Source organism: Chiloscyllium punctatum, chromosome 50 (genome assembly GCF_047496795.1).
Source record: "Chiloscyllium punctatum isolate Juve2018m chromosome 50, sChiPun1.3, whole genome shotgun sequence".
NCBI classification, from domain to species: domain Eukaryota; kingdom Metazoa; phylum Chordata; class Chondrichthyes; order Orectolobiformes; family Hemiscylliidae; genus Chiloscyllium; species Chiloscyllium punctatum.
In genome coordinates this window covers 54,444,119-54,464,264 of record NC_092788.1, presented here as the reverse complement: position 1 = coordinate 54,464,264, position 20,146 = coordinate 54,444,119, and positions in this window count along the sequence as shown.

The following is a 20,146-nucleotide window of genomic DNA, read 5'->3' as shown; positions in this document are numbered from 1 at the left end:
GGGTCAGTCTGCTCTTCCCTGTGTGTGTTACATTGACAGAGTGGGGTCAGTCTGATCTTCCCTGGGTGGGTTACAATGACAGACTGGGTCAGTCTGTTCTTCCCTGGGTGTGTTACATTGACAGAGTGAGGTCAGTCTGCCCTGCCCTGGGTGGGTTACATTGACAGAGTGGGTTCAGTCTGGTCTTCCCTGGGCGGGTTACACTGACAGAGTGGGGTCAGTCTGTTCTTCCCTGAGTGTGTTACATTGACAGAGTGAGGTCAGTCTGCTATTCACTGGGTGTGGTAATTGACCGAGTGAGGTCAGTCTGCTCTTCCCTGGGTGGGTTACAATGACAGAGTGGGTCAGTCTGGTCTTCCCTGGGTGTGTTACATTGACAGAGTGGGGTCAGTCTGGTCTTCCCTGAGTGTGTTACACTGACAGAGTGGGGTCAGTCTGCTCCATCCTGGGTGTGTTACTTTGACATTGTGGGGTCAGTCTGGTCTTCCCTGGGTGTGTTACATTGACAGTGTGGGGTCAGTCTGGTCTTCCCTGGGTGTGTTACATTGACAGATTGCAGTCAGTCTGGTCTTCCCTGGGTGTGTTACATTGACAGAGTGGGGTCAGTCTGCTCTTCCCTGGGTGTGTTACACTGACAGAGTGGGGTCAGTCTGTTCTTCCCTGAGTGTGTTACATTGACAGAGTGAGGTCAGTCTGCTATTCACTGGGTGTGGTAATTGACCGAGTGAGGTCAGTGTGCTCTTCCCTGGGTGTGTTACATTGACCGTGTGGGTTCAGTCTGTTTTTTTTTACCTGGGTGGGTTACATTGACAAATTGGGGTCAGTCTGGTCTTCCCTGGGTGGGTTACAATGACAGAGTGGAGTCAGTCTGCTCTTCGCTGGTTGTGATTCATTGACAGAGTGGGGTCAGTGTGTTCTTCCCTGGGTGTGTTACATTGACAGAGTGAGGTCAGTCTGATCTTCCCTGGGTGGGTTACATTGACAGAGTGGGGTCAGTCTGGTCTTCCCTGCTTGTGTTACATTGACAGATTGCAGTCAGTCTGCTCTTCCCTGGGTGTGTTACATTGACAGAGTGGGGTCAGTCTGCTCTTCCCTGGGTGTGTTACACTGACAGAGTGGGGTCAGTCTGTTCTTCCCTGAGTGTGTTACATTGACAGAGTGAGGTCAGTCTGCTATTCACTGGGTGTGGTAATTGACCGAGTGAGGTCAGTGTGGATTCCCTGGGTGTGTTACATTGACAGTGTGGGTTCAGTCTGTTTTTTTTTTACCTGGGTGGGTTACATTGACAGAGTGGGGTCAGTCTGGTCTTCCCTGGGTGGGTTACAATGACAGAGTGGGGTCAGTCTGCTCTTCGCTGGTTGTGATTCATTGACTGAGTGGGGTCAGTGGGTTCTTCCCTGGGTGTGTTACATTGACAGAGTGAGGTCAGTCTGATCTTCCCTGGGTGGGTTACATTGACAGAGTGGGGTCAGTCTGGTCTTCCCTGGGTGGGTTTCAATGACAGTGTGGGGTCAGTCTGCTCTTCCATGGGTGTGTTACATTGACAGAATGGGGTCAGTCTGCTCTTCCCTGGGTGTGTTACATTGACAGAGTGGGGTCAGTCTGCTCTTCCCTTGGTGTGTTACATTGACAGTGTGATGTCAGTCTGCTCTTCCCTGGGTCTGTTACATTGACAGAGTGGGGTCAGTCTGATCGTCCCTGGCTGTGTTACATTGACAGAGTGGGGTCTGTCTATTCTTCCCTGGGTGTGTTACTTTGATAGAGTGTGGTCAGTCTGCTCTTACCTGGGTGTGTTACATTGACAGATTGCGGTCAGTCTGCTCTTCCCTGGGTATGTTACATTGACAGAGTGGGGTCAGTCTGCTCTTCCCTGGGTGTGTTACACTGACAGAGTCGGGTCAGTCTACTGTTCACTGGGTGTGGTTCATTGACAGAGTGTGGTCAGTCTGCTCTTCCCTGGGTGTGTTACATTGACTGAGTGGGGTCGTACTGCTCTTCCCTGGGTGTGTTACATTGACAGAGTGGGGTCAGTCTTGTCTTCCCTGGGTGTGTTACATTGACAGAGTGTGGTCAGTCTGCTCATTCCTGGGTGTGTTACATTGACAGAGTGTGGTCAGTCTGCTCTTCCCTGGGTGTGTTACATTGACAGAGTGGGGTCAGTCTGCTCTTCCCTGTGTGTGTTACATTGACAGAGTGGGATCAGTCTGCTCTTCCCTGGGTGTGTGACAATGACAGAGTGGGGTCAGTCTTCTCTTCCCTGTGTGTGTTACATTGACAGAGTGGGGTCAGTCTGGTCTTCCCTGGGTGGGTTACACTGACAGAGTGGGGTCAGTCTGTTCTTCCCTGAGTGTGATACATTGACAGAGTGAGGTCAGTCTGCTATTCACTGGGTGTGGTAATTGACCGAGTGAGGTCAGTCTGCTCTTCCCTGGGTGGGTTACAATGACAGAGTGGGTCAGTCTGCTCTTCCCTGGGTTGGTTACATTGACAGAGTGGGGTCAGTCTGGTCTTCCCTGAGTGTGTTACACTGACAGAGTGGGGTCAGTCTGCTCTTCCCTGGGTGTGTTACTTTGACATTGTGGGGTCAGTCTGGTCTTCCCTGGGTGTGTTACATTGACAGAGTGGGGTCAGCCTGGTCTTCCCTGGGTGTGTTACATTGACAGATTGCAGTCAGTCTGCTCTTCCCTGGGTGTGTTACATTGACAGAGTGGGGTCAGTCTGCTCTTCCCTGGGTGTGTTACACTGACAGAGTGGGGTCAGTCTGTTCTTCCCTGAGTGTGTTACATTGACAGAGTGAGGTCAGTCTGTTATTCACTGGGTGTGGTAATTGACCGAGTGAGGTCAGTGTGCTCTTCCCTGGGTGTGTTACATTGACAGTGTGGGTTCAGTCTGTTTTTTTTTACCTGGGTGGGTTACATTGACAAATTGGGGTCAGTCTGGTCTTCCCTGGGTGGGTTACAATGACAGAGTGGAGTCAGTCTGCTCTTCGCTGGTTGTGATTCATTGACTGAGTGGGGTCAGTGTGTTCTTCCCTGGGTGTGTTACATTGACAGAGTGAGGTCAGTCTGATCTTCCCTGGGTGGGTTACATTGACAGAGTGGGGTCAGTCTGGTCTTCCCTGGTTGTGTTACATTGACAGATTGCAGTCAGTCTGCTCTTCCCTGGGTGTGTTACATTGACAGAGTGGGGTCAGTCTGCTCTTCCCTGGGTGTGTTACACTGACAGAGTGGGGTCAGTCTGTTCTTCCCTGAGTGTGTTACATTGACAGAGTGAGGTCAGTCTGCTATTCACTGGGTGTGTTATATTGACAGTGTGGGTTCAGTCTGTTTTTTTTTACCTGGGTGGGTTACATTGACAGAGTGGGGTCAGTCTGGTCTTCCCTGGGAGGGTTACAATGACAGAGTGGGGTCAGTCTGCTCTTCGCTGGTTGTGATTCATTGACTGAGTGGGGTCAGTGTGTTCTTCCCTGGGTGTGTTACATTGACAGAGTGAGGTCAGTCTGATCTTCCCTGGGTGGGTTACATTGACAGAGTGGGGTCAGTCTGGTCTTCCCTGGGTGGGTTACAATGACAGTGTGGGGTCAGTCTGCTCTTCCATGGGTGTGTTACATTGACAGAATGGGGTCAGTCTGCTCTTCCCTGGGTGTGTGACATTGACAGAGTGGGGTCAGTCTGCTCTTCCCTGGGTGTGTTACATTGACAGTGTGATGTCAGTCTGCTCTTCCCTGGATCTGTTACATTGACAGAGTGGGGTCAGTCTGAACTTCCCTGGCTGTGTTACATTGACAGAGTGGGGTCTGTCTATTCTTCCCTGGGTGTGTTACTTTGATAGAGTGTGGTCAGTCTGCTCTTCCATGAGTGTGTTACATTGACAGTGTGATGTCAGTCTGCTCTTCCCTGGGTCTGTTACATTGACAGAGTGTGGTCAGTCTGAACTTCCCTGGCTGTGTTACATTGACAGAGTGGGGTCTGTCTATTCTTCCCTGGGTGTGTTACTTTGATAGAGTGTGGTCACACTGCTCTTACCTGGGTGTGTTACATTGACAAATTGCGGTCAGTCTGCTCTTCCCTGGGTATGTTACATTGACAGAGTGGTGTCAGTCTGCTCTTCACTGGGTGTGTTACACTGACAGAGTTGGGTCAGTCTGCTGTTCACTGGGTGTGGTTCATTGACAGAGTGTGGTCAGTCTGCTCTTCCCTGGGTGTGTTACATTGACTGAGTGGGGTCGTACTGCTCTTCCCTGGGTGTGTTACATTGACAGAGTGGGGTCAGTCTTGTCTTCCCTGGGTGTGTTACATTGACAGAGTGTGGTCTATCTGCTCATTCCTGGGTGTGTTACATTGACAGAGTGTGGTCAGTCTGCTCTTCCCTGGGTGTGTTACATTGACAGAGTGGGGTCAGTCTGCTCTTCCCTGTGTGTGTTACATTGACAGAGTGGGACCAGTCTGCTCTTCCCTGGGTGTGTGACAATGACAGAGTGGGGTCAGTCTGCTCTTCCCTGTGTGTGTTACATTGACAGAGTGGGTCAGTCTGGTCTTCCCTGGGTGGGTTACAATGACAGACTGGGTCAGTCTGTTCTTCCCTGGGTGTGTTACATTGACAGAGTGAGGTCAGTCTGCTATTCACTGGGTGTGGTAATTGACCGAGTGAGGTCAGTCTGCTCTTCCCTGGGTGGGTTACAATGACAGAGTGGGTCAGTCTTCTCTTCCCTGGGTTGGTTACATTGACAGAGTGGGGTCAGTCTGGTCTTCCCTGAGTGTGTTACACTGACAGAGTGGGGTCAGTCTGCTCTTCCCTGGGTGTGTTACTTTGACATTGTGGGGTCAGTCTGGTCTTCCCTGGGTGTGTTACATTGACAGAGTGGGGTCAGTCTGGTCTTCCCTGGGTGTGTTACATTGACAGATTGCAGTCAGTCTGCTCTTCCCTGGGTGTGTTACATTGACAGAGTGGGGTCAGTCTGCTCTTCCCTGGGTGTGTTACACTGACAGAGTGGGGTCAGTCTGTTCTTCCCTGAGTGTGTTACATTGACAGAGTGAGGTCAGTCTGCTATTCACTGGGTGTGGTAATTGACCGAGTGAGGTCAGTGTGCTCTTCCCTGGGTGTGTTACATTGACAGTGTGGGTTCAGTCTGTTTTTTTTTACCTGGGTGGGTTACATTGACAGAGTGGGGTCAGTCTGGTCTTCCCTGGGAGGGTTACAATGACAGAGTGGGGTCAGTCTGCTCTTCGCTGGTTGTGATTCATTGACTGAGTGGGGTCAGTGTGTTCTTCCCTGGGTGTGTTACATTGACAGAGTGAGGTCAGTCTGATCTTCCCTGGGTGGGTTACATTGACAGAGTGGGGTCAGTCTGGTCTTCCCTGGGTGGGTTACCATGACAGTGTGGGGTCAGTCTGCTCTTCCATGGGTGTGTTACATTGACAGAATGGGGTCAGTCTGCTCTTCCCTGGGTGTGTGACATTGACAGAGTGGGGTCAGTCTGCTCTTCCCTGGGTGTGTTACATTGACAGTGTGATGTCAGTCTGCTCTTCCCTGGATCTGTTACATTGACAGAGTGGGGTCAGTCTGAACTTCCCTGGCTGTGTTACATTGACAGAGTGGGGTCTGTCTATTCTTCCCTGGGTGTGTTACTTTGATAGAGTGTGGTCAGTCTGCTCTTCCCTGGGTGTGTTACATTGACAGTGTGATGTCAGTCTGCTCTTCCCTGGGTCTGTTACATTGACAGAGTGTGGTCAGTCTGAACTTCCCTGGCTGTGTTACATTGACAGAGTGGGGTCTGTCTATTCTTCCCTGGGTGTGTTACTTTGATAGAGTGTGGTCACACTGCTCTTACCTGGGTGTGTTACATTGACAAATTGCGGTCAGTCTGCTCTTCCCTGGGTATGTTACATTGACAGAGTGGTGTCAGTCTGCTCTTCACTGGGTGTGTTACACTGACAGAGTGGGGTCAGTCTGTTCTTCCCTGAGTGTGTTACATTGACAGAGTGAGGTCAGTCTGCTATTCACTGGGTGTGGTAATTGACCGAAAGAGTTCAGTGTGCTCTTCCCTGGGTGTGTTACATTGACAGTGTGTGTTCAGTCAGTTTTTTTTTACCTGGGTGTGTTACATTGACAGAGTGGGGTCAGTCTGGTCTTCCCTGGGTGGGTTACAATGACAGAGTGGGGTCAGTCTGCTCTTCGCTGGTTGTGATTCATTGACTGAGTGGGGTCAGTGTGTTCTTCCCTGGGTGTGTTAAATTGACAGAGTGGGGTCAGTCTGCTCTTCACTGGGTGTGTTACATTGACAGTGTGATGTCAGTCTGCTCTTCCCTGGGTCTGTTACATTGACAGAGTGGGGTCAGTCTGATCTTCCCTGGCTGTGTTACATTGACAGTGTGATGTCAGTCTGCTCTTCCCTGGGTCTGTTACATTGACAGAGTGAGGTCAGTCTGATCTTCCCTGGCTGTGTTAAATTGACAGAGTGGGGTCTGTCTATTCTTCCCTGGGTGTGTTACTTTGATAGAGTGTGGTCAGTCTGCTCTTCCCTGGGTGTGTTACATTGACAGTGTGGGGTCAGTCTGTTCTTCCCTGTGTGGGTTACATTGACAGAGTTGGGGTCAGTCTGGTCTTCCCTGGTTGTGTTACATTGACAGAGTGGGGTCAGTCTGCTCTTCGCTGGTTGTGATTCATTGACTGAGTGGGGTCAGTGTGTTCTTCCCTGGGTGTGTTACATTGACAGAGTGAGGTCAGTCTGATCCTCCCTCGGTGGGTTACATTGACAGAGTGGGGTCAGTCTGGTCTTCCCTGGGTGGGTTACAATGACAGTGTGGGGTCAGTCTGCTCTTCCATGGGTGTGTTACATTGACAGAATGGGATCAGTCTGCTCTTCCCTGGGTGTGTTACATTCACAGAGTGTGGTCAGTCTGCTCTTCCCTGGGAGTGTTACATTGACAGTGTGATGTCAGTCTGCTCTTCCCTGGGTCTGTTACATTGACAGAGTGGGGTCAGTCTGATCTTCCCTGGCTGTGTTACATTGACAGAGTGGGGTCTGTCTATTCTTCCCTGGGTGTGTTACTTGGATAGAGTGTGGTCAGTCTGCTCTTACCTGGGTGTGTTACATTGACAGATTGCGGTCAGTCTGCTCTTCCCTGGGTATGTTACATTGACAGAGTGGGGTCAGTCTGATCTTCCCAGGGTGTGTTACATTGACAGAGTGGGGTCAGTCTGCTCTTCCCTGGGTGTGTTACATTGACAGTGTGGGGTCAGTCTGTTCTTCCCTGGGTGGGTTACATTGACAGAGTGGGGTCAGTCTGGTCTTCCCTGGGTGGGTTACAATGACAGAGTGGGTCAGTCTGCTCTTCCCTGGGTGTGTTACATTGACAGTGTGGGGTCAGTCTATTCTTCCCTGTGTGGGTTACTTTGACAGAGTTGGGTCAGTCTGGTCTTCCCTGTGTGTGTTACATTGACAGAGTGGGGTCAGTCTGCTCTTCCCTGGGTGTGTTACATTGACAGTGTGGGGTCAGTCTGCTCTTTCCTGGGCATGTTACATTGACAGTGTAGGATCAGTCTGGTCTTCCCTGAATGTGTTACATTGACAGAATGGGGTCAGTCTGGTCTTCCCTGGGTTGGTTACATTGACAGAGTGGGATCAGTCTGGTCTTCCCTGGTTGTGTTACGTTGACAGAGTGGGGTCAGTCTGCTCTTCCCTGAGTGTGTTACACTGACAGAGTGGGGTAAGTCTGCTCTTCCCTGGGTGTGTTACATTGACATTGTGGGGTCAGTCTGGTCTTCCCTGGGTGTGTTACATTGACAGAGTGGGGTCAGTCTGGTCTTCCCTGGGTGTGTTACATTTTCAGATTGCAGTCAGTCTGCTCTTCCCTGGGTGTGTTACATTGACAGAGTGGGGTCAGTCTGCTCTTCCCTGTGTGGGTTACATTGACAGAGTTGGGTCAGTCTGGTCTTCCCTGTGTGTGTTACATTGACAGAGTGGGGTCAGTCTGCTCTTCCCTGGGTGTGTTACATTGACAGTGTGGGTTCAGTCTGTTTTTTTTTACCTGGATGGGTTACATTGACAGAGTGGGGTCAGTCTGGCCTTCCCTGGGTATGTTACATTGACAGAGTGGGGTCAGTCTGATCTTCCCTGGGTGTGTTACATTGACAGAGTGGGGTCAGTCTGCTCTTCCCTGGGTGTGTTACATTGACAGTGTGGGGTCAGTCTTTTCTTCCCTGGGTGGGTTACATTGACAGAGTGGGGTCAGTCTGGTCTTCCCTGGGTGGGTTACAATGACAGAGTGGGTCAGTCTGCTCTTCCCTGGGTGTGTTACATTGACAGTGTGGGGTCAGTCTGTTCTTCCCTGTGTGGGTTACATTGACAGAGTTGGGTCAGTCTGGTCTTCCCTGTGTGTGTTACATTGACAGAGTGGGGTCAGTCTTCTCTTCCCTGGGTGTGTTACATTGACAGTGTGGGGTCAGTCTGCTCTTTCCTGGGCATGTTACATTGACAGTGTGGGATCAGTCTGGTCTTCCCTGAATGTGTTACATTGACAGAATGGGGTCAGTCTGGTCTTCCCTGGGTTGGTTACATTGACAGAGTGGGGTCAGTCTGGTCTTCCCTGGTTGTGTTACGTTGACAGAGTGGGGTCAGTCTGCTCTTCCCTGACTGTGTTACCCTGACAGAGTGGGGTCAGTCTGCTCTTCCCTGGGTGTGTTACATTGACATTGTGGGGTCAGTCTGGTCTTCCCTGGGTGTGTTACATTGACAGAGGGGTGTCAGTCTGGTCTTCCCTGGGTGTGTTACATTTTCAGATTGCAGTCAGTCTGCTCTTCCCTGGGTGTGTTACATTGACAGAGTGGGGTCAGTCTGCTCTTCCCTGGGTGTGTTACACTGACAGAGTGGGGTCAGTCTGTTCTTCCCTGAGTGTGTTACATTGACAGAGTGAGGTCAGTCTGCTATTCACTGGGTGTGGTAATTGACCGAGTGAGGTCAGTGTGCTCTTCCCTGGGTGTGTTACATTGACAGTGTGGGTTCAGTCTGTTTTTTTTTACCTGGATGTGTTACATTGACAGAGTGGGGTCAGTCTGGCCTTCCCTGGGTGGGTTACAATGACAGAGTGGGGTCAGTCTGCTCTTCGCTGGTTGTGATTCATTGACTGTGTGGGGTCAGTGTGTTCTTCCCTGGGTGTGTTACATTGACAGAGTGAGGTCAGTCTGATCTTCCCTGGGTGGGTTACATTGACAGAGTGGGGTCAGTCTGGTCTTCCCTGGTTGTGTTACATTGACAGATTGCAGTCAGTCTGCTCTTCCCTGGGTGTGTTACATTGACAGAGTGGGGTCAGTCTGCTCTTCCCTGGGTGTGTTACACTGACAGAGTGGGGTCAGTCTGTTCCTCCCTGAATGTGTTACATTGACAGAGTGAGGTCAGTCTGCTATTCACTGGGTGTGGTAATTGTTCGAGTGAGTTCAGTGTGCTCTTCCCTGGGTATGTTACATTGACAGTGTGTGTTCAGTCTGTTTTTTTTTACCTGGGTGTGTTACATTGACAGAGTGGGGTCAGTCTGGTCTTCCCTGGGTGGGTTACAATGACAGAGTGGGGTCAGTCTGCTCTTCGCTGGTTGTGATTCATTGACTGAGTGGGGTCAGTGTGTTCTTCCCTGGGTGTGTTAAATTGACAGAGTGGGGTCAGTCTGCTCTTCACTGGGTGTGTTACATTGACAGATTGCAGTCAGTCTGCTCTTCCCTGGGTGTGTTACATTGACAGAGTGGGGTCAGTCTGCTCTTCCCTGGGTGTGTTACACTGACAGAGTGGGGTCAGTCTGTTCTTCCCTGAGTGTGTTACATTGACAGAGTGAGGTCAGTCTGCTATTCACTGGGTGTGGTAATTGACCGAGTGAGGTCAGTGTGGATTCCCTGGGTGTGTTACATTGACAGTGTGGGTTCAGTCTGTTTTTTTTTTACCTGGGTGGGTTACATTGACAGAGTGGGGTCAGTCTGGTCTTCCCTGGGTGGGTTACAATGACAGAGTGGGGTCAGTCTGCTCTTCGCTGGTTGTGATTCATTGACTGAGTGGGGTCAGTGGGTTCTTCCCTGGGTGTGTTACATTGACAGAGTGAGGTCAGTCTGATCTTCCCTGGGTGGGTTACATTGACAGAGTGGGGTCAGTCTGGTCTTCCCTGGGTGGGTTTCAATGACAGTGTGGGGTCAGTCTGCTCTTCCATGGGTGTGTTACATTGACAGAATGGGGTCAGTCTGCTCTTCCCTGGGTGTGTTACATTGACAGAGTGGGGTCAGTCTGCTCTTCCCTTGGTGTGTTACATTGACAGTGTGATGTCAGTCTGCTCTTCCCTGGGTCTGTTACATTGACAGAGTGGGGTCAGTCTGATCGTCCCTGGCTGTGTTACATTGACAGAGTGGGGTCTGTCTATTCTTCCCTGGGTGTGTTACTTTGATAGAGTGTGGTCAGTCTGCTCTTACCTGGGTGTGTTACATTGACAGATTGCGGTCAGTCTGCTCTTCCCTGGGTATGTTACATTGACAGAGTGGGGTCAGTCTGCTCTTCCCTGGGTGTGTTACACTGACAGAGTCGGGTCAGTCTACTGTTCACTGGGTGTGGTTCATTGACAGAGTGTGGTCAGTCTGCTCTTCCCTGGGTGTGTTACATTGACTGAGTGGGGTCGTACTGCTCTTCCCTGGGTGTGTTACATTGACAGAGTGGGGTCAGTCTTGTCTTCCCTGGGTGTGTTACATTGACAGAGTGTGGTCAGTCTGCTCATTCCTGGGTGTGTTACATTGACAGAGTGTGGTCAGTCTGCTCTTCCCTGGGTGTGTTACATTGACAGAGTGGGGTCAGTCTGCTCTTCCCTGTGTGTGTTACATTGACAGAGTGGGATCAGTCTGCTCTTCCCTGGGTGTGTGACAATGACAGAGTGGGGTCAGTCTTCTCTTCCCTGTGTGTGTTACATTGACAGAGTGGGGTCAGTCTGGTCTTCCCTGGGTGGGTTACACTGACAGAGTGGGGTCAGTCTGTTCTTCCCTGAGTGTGATACATTGACAGAGTGAGGTCAGTCTGCTATTCACTGGGTGTGGTAATTGACCGAGTGAGGTCAGTCTGCTCTTCCCTGGGTGGGTTACAATGACAGAGTGGGTCAGTCTGCTCTTCCCTGGGTTGGTTACATTGACAGAGTGGGGTCAGTCTGGTCTTCCCTGAGTGTGTTACACTGACAGAGTGGGGTCAGTCTGCTCTTCCCTGGGTGTGTTACTTTGACATTGTGGGGTCAGTCTGGTCTTCCCTGGGTGTGTTACATTGACAGAGTGGGGTCAGCCTGGTCTTCCCTGGGTGTGTTACATTGACAGATTGCAGTCAGTCTGCTCTTCCCTGGGTGTGTTACATTGACAGAGTGGGGTCAGTCTGCTCTTCCCTGGGTGTGTTACACTGACAGAGTGGGGTCAGTCTGTTCTTCCCTGAGTGTGTTACATTGACAGAGTGAGGTCAGTCTGTTATTCACTGGGTGTGGTAATTGACCGAGTGAGGTCAGTGTGCTCTTCCCTGGGTGTGTTACATTGACAGTGTGGGTTCAGTCTGTTTTTTTTTACCTGGGTGGGTTACATTGACAAATTGGGGTCAGTCTGGTCTTCCCTGGGTGGGTTACAATGACAGAGTGGAGTCAGTCTGCTCTTCGCTGGTTGTGATTCATTGACTGAGTGGGGTCAGTGTGTTCTTCCCTGGGTGTGTTACATTGACAGAGTGAGGTCAGTCTGATCTTCCCTGGGTGGGTTACATGGACAGAGTGGGGTCAGTCTGGTCTTCCCTGGTTGTGTTACATTGACAGATTGCAGTCAGTCTGCTCTTCCCTGGGTGTGTTACATTGACAGAGTGGGGTCAGTCTGCTCTTCCCTGGGTGTGTTACACTGACAGAGTGGGGTCAGTCTGTTCTTCCCTGAGTGTGTTACATTGACAGAGTGAGGTCAGTCTGCTATTCACTGGGTGTGTTATATTGACAGTGTGGGTTCAGTCTGTTTTTTTTTACCTGGGTGGGTTACATTGACAGAGTGGGGTCAGTCTGGTCTTCCCTGGGAGGGTTACAATGACAGAGTGGGGTCAGTCTGCTCTTCGCTGGTTGTGATTCATTGACTGAGTGGGGTCAGTGTGTTCTTCCCTGGGTGTGTTACATTGACAGAGTGAGGTCAGTCTGATCTTCCCTGGGTGGGTTACATTGACAGAGTGGGGTCAGTCTGGTCTTCCCTGGGTGGGTTACAATGACAGTGTGGGGTCAGTCTGCTCTTCCATGGGTGTGTTACATTGACAGAATGGGGTCAGTCTGCTCTTCCCTGGGTGTGTGACATTGACAGAGTGGGGTCAGTCTGCTCTTCCCTGGGTGTGTTACATTGACAGTGTGATGTCAGTCTGCTCTTCCCTGGATCTGTTACATTGACAGAGTGGGGTCAGTCTGAACTTCCCTGGCTGTGTTACATTGACAGAGTGGGGTCTGTCTATTCTTCCCTGGGTGTGTTACTTTGATAGAGTGTGGTCAGTCTGCTCTTCCATGAGTGTGTTACATTGACAGTGTGATGTCAGTCTGCTCTTCCCTGGGTCTGTTACATTGACAGAGTGTGGTCAGTCTGAACTTCCCTGGCTGTGTTACATTGACAGAGTGGGGTCTGTCTATTCTTCCCTGGGTGTGTTACTTTGATAGAGTGTGGTCACACTGCTCTTACCTGGGTGTGTTACATTGACAAATTGCGGTCAGTCTGCTCTTCCCTGGGTATGTTACATTGACAGAGTGGTGTCAGTCTGCTCTTCACTGGGTGTGTTACACTGACAGAGTTGGGTCAGTCTGCTGTTCACTGGGTGTGGTTCATTGACAGAGTGTGGTCAGTCTGCTCTTCCCTGGGTGTGTTACATTGACTGAGTGGGGTCGTACTGCTCTTCCCTGGGTGTGTTACATTGACAGAGTGGGGTCAGTCTTGTCTTCCCTGGGTGTGTTACATTGACAGAGTGTGGTCTATCTGCTCATTCCTGGGTGTGTTACATTGACAGAGTGTGGTCAGTCTGCTCTTCCCTGGGTGTGTTACATTGACAGAGTGGGGTCAGTCTGCTCTTCCCTGTGTGTGTTACATTGACAGAGTGGGATCAGTCTGCTCTTCCCTGGGTGTGTGACAATGACAGAGTGGGGTCAGTCTGCTCTTCCCTGTGTGTGTTACATTGACAGAGTGGGTCAGTCTGGTCTTCCCTGGGTGGGTTACAATGACAGACTGGGTCAGTCTGTTCTTCCCTGGGTGTGTTACATTGACAGAGTGAGGTCAGTCTGCTATTCACTGGGTGTGGTAATTGACCGAGTGAGGTCAGTCTGCTCTTCCCTGGGTGGGTTACAATGACAGAGTGGGTCAGTCTGCTCTTCCCTGGGTTGGTTACATTGACAGAGTGGGGTCAGTCTGGTCTTCCCTGAGTGTGTTACACTGACAGAGTGGGGTCAGTCTGCTCTTCCCTGGGTGTGTTACTTTGACATTGTGGGGTCAGTCTGGTCTTCCCTGGGTGTGTTACATTGACAGAGTGGGGTCAGTCTGGTCTTCCCTGGGTGTGTTACATTGACAGATTGCAGTCAGTCTGCTCTTCCCTGGGTGTGTTACATTGACAGAGTGGGGTCAGTCTGCTCTTCCCTGGGTGTGTTACACTGACAGAGTGGGGTCAGTCTGTTCTTCCCTGAGTGTGTTACATTGACAGAGTGAGGTCAGTCTGCTATTCACTGGGTGTGGTAATTGACCGAGTGAGGTCAGTGTGCTCTTCCCTGGGTGTGTTACATTGACAGTGTGGGTTCAGTCTGTTTTTTTTTACCTGGGTGGGTTACATTGACAGAGTGGGGTCAGTCTGGTCTTCCCTGGGAGGGTTACAATGACAGAGTGGGGTCAGTCTGCTCTTCGCTGGTTGTGATTCATTGACTGAGTGGGGTCAGTGTGTTCTTCCCTGGGTGTGTTACATTGACAGAGTGAGGTCAGTCTGATCTTCCCTGGGTGGGTTACATTGACAGAGTGGGGTCAGTCTGGTCTTCCCTGGGTGGGTTACCATGACAGTGTGGGGTCAGTCTGCTCTTCCATGGGTGTGTTACATTGACAGAATGGGGTCAGTCTGCTCTTCCCTGGGTGTGTGACATTGACAGAGTGGGGTCAGTCTGCTCTTCCCTGGGTGTGTTACATTGACAGTGTGATGTCAGTCTGCTCTTCCCTGGATCTGTTACATTGACAGAGTGGGGTCAGTCTGAACTTCCCTGGCTGTGTTACATTGACAGAGTGGGGTCTGTCTATTCTTCCCTGGGTGTGTTACTTTGATAGAGTGTGGTCAGTCTGCTCTTCCCTGGGTGTGTTACATTGACAGTGTGATGTCAGTCTGCTCTTCCCTGGGTCTGTTACATTGACAGAGTGTGGTCAGTCTGAACTTCCCTGGCTGTGTTACATTGACAGAGTGGGGTCTGTCTATTCTTCCCTGGGTGTGTTACTTTGATAGAGTGTGGTCACACTGCTCTTACCTGGGTGTGTTACATTGACAAATTGCGGTCAGTCTGCTCTTCCCTGGGTATGTTACATTGACAGAGTGGTGTCAGTCTGCTCTTCACTGGGTGTGTTACACTGACAGAGTGGGGTCAGTCTGTTCTTCCCTGAGTGTGTTACATTGACAGAGTGAGGTCAGTCTGCTATTCACTGGGTGTGGTAATTGACCGAAAGAGTTCAGTGTGCTCTTCCCTGGGTGTGTTACATTGACAGTGTGTGTTCAGTCAGTTTTTTTTTACCTGGGTGTGTTACATTGACAGAGTGGGGTCAGTCTGGTCTTCCCTGGGTGGGTTACAATGACAGAGTGGGGTCAGTCTGCTCTTCGCTGGTTGTGATTCATTGACTGAGTGGGGTCAGTGTGTTCTTCCCTGGGTGTGTTAAATTGACAGAGTGGGGTCAGTCTGCTCTTCACTGGGTGTGTTACATTGACAGTGTGATGTCAGTCTGCTCTTCCCTGGGTCTGTTACATTGACAGAGTGGGGTCAGTCTGATCTTCCCTGGCTGTGTTACATTGACAGTGTGATGTCAGTCTGCTCTTCCCTGGGTCTGTTACATTGACAGAGTGAGGTCAGTCTGATCTTCCCTGGCTGTGTTAAATTGACAGAGTGGGGTCTGTCTATTCTTCCCTGGGTGTGTTACTTTGATAGAGTGTGGTCAGTCTGCTCTTCCCTGGGTGTGTTACATTGACAGTGTGGGGTCAGTCTGTTCTTCCCTGTGTGGGTTACATTGACAGAGTTGGGGTCAGTCTGGTCTTCCCTGGTTGTGTTACATTGACAGAGTGGGGTCAGTCTGCTCTTCGCTGGTTGTGATTCATTGACTGAGTGGGGTCAGTGTGTTCTTCCCTGGGTGTGTTACATTGACAGAGTGAGGTCAGTCTGATCCTCCCTCGGTGGGTTACATTGACAGAGTGGGGTCAGTCTGGTCTTCCCTGGGTGGGTTACAATGACAGTGTGGGGTCAGTCTGCTCTTCCATGGGTGTGTTACATTGACAGAATGGGATCAGTCTGCTCTTCCCTGGGTGTGTTACATTCACAGAGTGTGGTCAGTCTGCTCTTCCCTGGGAGTGTTACATTGACAGTGTGATGTCAGTCTGCTCTTCCCTGGGTCTGTTACATTGACAGAGTGGGGTCAGTCTGATCTTCCCTGGCTGTGTTACATTGACAGAGTGGGGTCTGTCTATTCTTCCCTGGGTGTGTTACTTGGATAGAGTGTGGTCAGTCTGCTCTTACCTGGGTGTGTTACATTGACAGATTGCGGTCAGTCTGCTCTTCCCTGGGTATGTTACATTGACAGAGTGGGGTCAGTCTGATCTTCCCTGGGTGTGTTACATTGACAGAGTGGGGTCAGTCTGCTCTTCCCTGGGTGTGTTACATTGACAGTGTGGGGTCAGTCTGTTCTTCCCTGGGTGGGTTACATTGACAGAGTGGGGTCAGTCTGGTCTTCCCTGGGTGGGTTACAATGACAGAGTGGGTCAGTCTGCTCTTCCCTGGGTGTGTTACATTGACAGTGTGGGGTCAGTCTATTCTTCCCTGTGTGGGTTACTTTGACAGAGTTGGGTCAGTCTGGTCTTCCCTGTGTGTGTTACATTGACAGAGTGGGGTCAGTCTGCTCTTCCCTGGGTGTGTTACATTGACAGTGTGGGGTCAGTCTGCTCTTTCCTGGGCATGTTACATTGACAGTGTAGGATCAGTCTGGTCTTCCCTGAATGTGTTACATTGACAGAATGGGGTCAGTCTGGTCTTCCCTGGGTTGGTTACATTGACAGAGTGGGATCAGTCTGGTCTTCCCTGGTTGTGTTACGTTGACAGAGTGGGGTCAGTCTGCTCTTCCCTGAGTGTGTTACACTGACAGAGTGGGGTAAGTCTGCTCTTCCCTGGGTGTGTTACATTGACATTGTGGGGTCAGTCTGGTCTTCCCTGGGTGTGTTACATTGACAGAGTGGGGTCAGTCTGGTCTTCCCTGGGTGTGTTACATTTTCAGATTGCAGTCAGTCTGCTCTTCCCTGGGTGTGTTACATTGACAGAGTGGGGTCAGTCTGCTCTTCCCTGTGTGGGTTACATTGACAGAGTTGGGTCAGTCTGGTCTTCCCTGTGTGTGTTACATTGACAGAGTGGGGTCAGTCTGCTCTTCCCTGGGTGTGTTACATTGACAGTGTGGGTTCAGTCTGTTTTTTTTTACCTGGATGGGTTACATTGACAGAGTGGGGTCAGTCTGGCCTTCCCTGGGTATGTTACATTGACAGAGTGGGGTCAGTCTGATCTTCCCTGGGTGTGTTACATTGACAGAGTGGGGTCAGTCTGCTCTTCCCTGGGTGTGTTACATTGACAGTGTGGGGTCAGTCTTTTCTTCCCTGGGTGGGTTACATTGACAGAGTGGGGTCAGTCTGGTCTTCCCTGGGTGGGTTACAATGACAGAGTGGGTCAGTCTGCTCTTCCCTGGGTGTGTTACATTGACAGTGTGGGGTCAGTCTGTTCTTCCCTGTGTGGGTTACATTGACAGAGTTGGGTCAGTCTGGTCTTCCCTGTGTGTGTTACATTGACAGAGTGGGGTCAGTCTTCTCTTCCCTGGGTGTGTTACATTGACAGTGTGGGGTCAGTCTGCTCTTTCCTGGGCATGTTACATTGACAGTGTGGGATCAGTCTGGTCTTCCCTGAATGTGTTACATTGACAGAATGGGGTCAGTCTGGTCTTCCCTGGGTTGGTTACATTGACAGAGTGGGGTCAGTCTGGTCTTCCCTGGTTGTGTTACGTTGACAGAGTGGGGTCAGTCTGCTCTTCCCTGACTGTGTTACCCTGACAGAGTGGGGTCAGTCTGCTCTTCCCTGGGTGTGTTACATTGACATTGTGGGGTCAGTCTGGTCTTCCCTGGGTGTGTTACATTGACAGAGGGGTGTCAGTCTGGTCTTCCCTGGGTGTGTTACATTTTCAGATTGCAGTCAGTCTGCTCTTCCCTGGGTGTGTTACATTGACAGAGTGGGGTCAGTCTGCTCTTCCCTGGGTGTGTTACACTGACAGAGTGGGGTCAGTCTGTTCTTCCCTGAGTGTGTTACATTGACAGAGTGAGGTCAGTCTGCTATTCACTGGGTGTGGTAATTGACCGAGTGAGGTCAGTGTGCTCTTCCCTGGGTGTGTTACATTGACAGTGTGGGTTCAGTCTGTTTTTTTTTACCTGGATGTGTTACATTGACAGAGTGGGGTCAGTCTGGCCTTCCCTGGGTGGGTTACAATGACAGAGTGGGGTCAGTCTGCTCTTCGCTGGTTGTGATTCATTGACTGTGTGGGGTCAGTGTGTTCTTCCCTGGGTGTGTTACATTGACAGAGTGAGGTCAGTCTGATCTTCCCTGGGTGGGTTACATTGACAGAGTGGGGTCAGTCTGGTCTTCCCTGGTTGTGTTACATTGACAGATTGCAGTCAGTCTGCTCTTCCCTGGGTGTGTTACATTGACAGAGTGGGGTCAGTCTGCTCTTCCCTGGGTGTGTTACACTGACAGAGTGGGGTCAGTCTGTTCCTCCCTGAATGTGTTACATTGACAGAGTGAGGTCAGTCTGCTATTCACTGGGTGTGGTAATTGTTCGAGTGAGTTCAGTGTGCTCTTCCCTGGGTATGTTACATTGACAGTGTGTGTTCAGTCTGTTTTTTTTACCTGGGTGTGTTACATTGACAGAGTGGGGTCAGTCTGGTCTTCCCTGGGTGGGTTACAATGACAGAGTGGGGTCAGTCTGCTCTTCGCTGGTTGTGATTCATTGACTGAGTGGGGTCAGTGTGTTCTTCCCTGGGTGTGTTAAATTGACAGAGTTGGGTCAGTCTGCTCTTCACTGGGTGTGTTACATTGACAGTGTGATGTCAGTCTGCTCTTCCCTGGGTCTGTTACATTGACAGAGTGGGGTCAGTCTGATCTTCCCTGGCTGTGTTACATTGACAGTGTGATGTCAGTCTGCTCTTCCCTGGGTCTGTTACATTGACAGAGTGAGGTCAGTCTGATCTTCCCTGGCTGTGTTACATTGACAGAGTGGGGTCTGTCTATTCTTCCCTGGGTGTGTTACCTTGATAGAGTGTGGTCAGTCTGCTCTTACCTGGGTGTGTTACATTGACAGAGTGCGGTCTGTCTGCTCTTCCCTGGGTATGTTACATCGACAGAGTGGGGTCAGTCTGCTCTTCCCTGGGTGTGTTACACTGACAGAGTCGGGTCAGTCTGCTGTTCACTGGGTGTGGTTCATTGACAGAGTGTGGTCAGTCTGCTCTTCCCTGGGTGTGTTACATTGACTGAGTGGGGTCGTACTGCTCTTCCCTGGGTGTGTTACATTGACAGAGTGGGGTCAGTCTTGTCTTCCCTGGGTGTGTTACATTGACAGAGTGTGGTCAGTCTGCTCTTTCCTGGGTGTGTTACATTGACAGAGTGTGGTCAGTCTGCTCTTCCCTGTGTGTGTTACACTGACAGAGTGGGGTCAGTCTGCTCTTCCCTGGGTGTGTTACATTGACAGTGTGGGGTCAGTCAGTCTGGTCTTCCCTGTGTGTGTTACATTGACAGAGTGGGGTCAGTCTGGTCTTCCCTGGGTTGGTTACATTGACAGAGTGGGGTCAGTCTGGTCTTCCCTGGTTGTGTTACATTGACAGAGTGGGGTCAGTCTGCTCTTCCCTGAGTGTGTTACACTGACAGAGTGGGATTAGTCTGCTCTTCCCTGGGTGTGTTACTTTGACATTGTGGTGTCAGTCTGGTCTTCCCTGGGTGTGTTACATTGACAGAGTGGGGTCAGTCTGGTCTTCCCTGGGTGTGTTACATTGACAGATTGCTGTCAGTCTGCTCTTTCCTGGGTGTGTTACATTGACAGAGTGGGGTCAGTCTGCTCTTCCCTGGGTGTGTTACACTGACAGAGTGGGGTCAGTCTGTTCTTCCCTGAGTGTGTTACATTGACAGAGTGAGGTCAGTCTGCTATTCACTGGGTGTGGTAATTGACCGAGTGAGGTCAGTGTGCTCTTCCCTGGGTGTGTTACATTGACAGTGTGGGTTCAGTCTGTTTTTTTTTACCTGGGTGGGTTACATTGACAGACTGGGGTCAGTCTGGTCTTCCCTGGGTGGGTTACAATGACAGAGTGGAGTCAGTCTGCGCTTCGCTGGTTGTGATTCATTGACTGAGTGGGGTCAGTGTGTTCTTCCCTGGGTGTGTTACATTGACAGAGTGGGGTCAGTCTGCTCTTCCCTGGGTGTGTTACACTGACAGAGTGGGGTCAGTCTGTTCTACCCTGAGTGTGTTACATTGACAGAGTGAGGTCAGTCTGCTATTCACTGGGTGTGGTAATTGACCGAGTGAGGTCAGTGTGCTCTTCCCTGGGTGTGTTACATTGACAGAGTGGGGTCAGTCTTGTCTTCCCTGGGTGTGTTACATTGACAGAGTGTGGTCAGTCTGCTCTTTGCTGGGTGTGTTACATTGACAGAGTGTGGTCAGTCTGGTCTTCCCTGGTTGTGTTACATTGATAGAGTCGGGACAGTCTGCTCTTCCTTGTGTGTGTTACATTGACAGAGTGTGGTCAGTCTGCTCTTCCCTGGGTGTGTGACATTGACAGAGTGGGGTCAGTCTGCTCTTCACTGGGTGTGGTACATTGACCGAGTCGGGTCAATCTGATCTTCTCTGG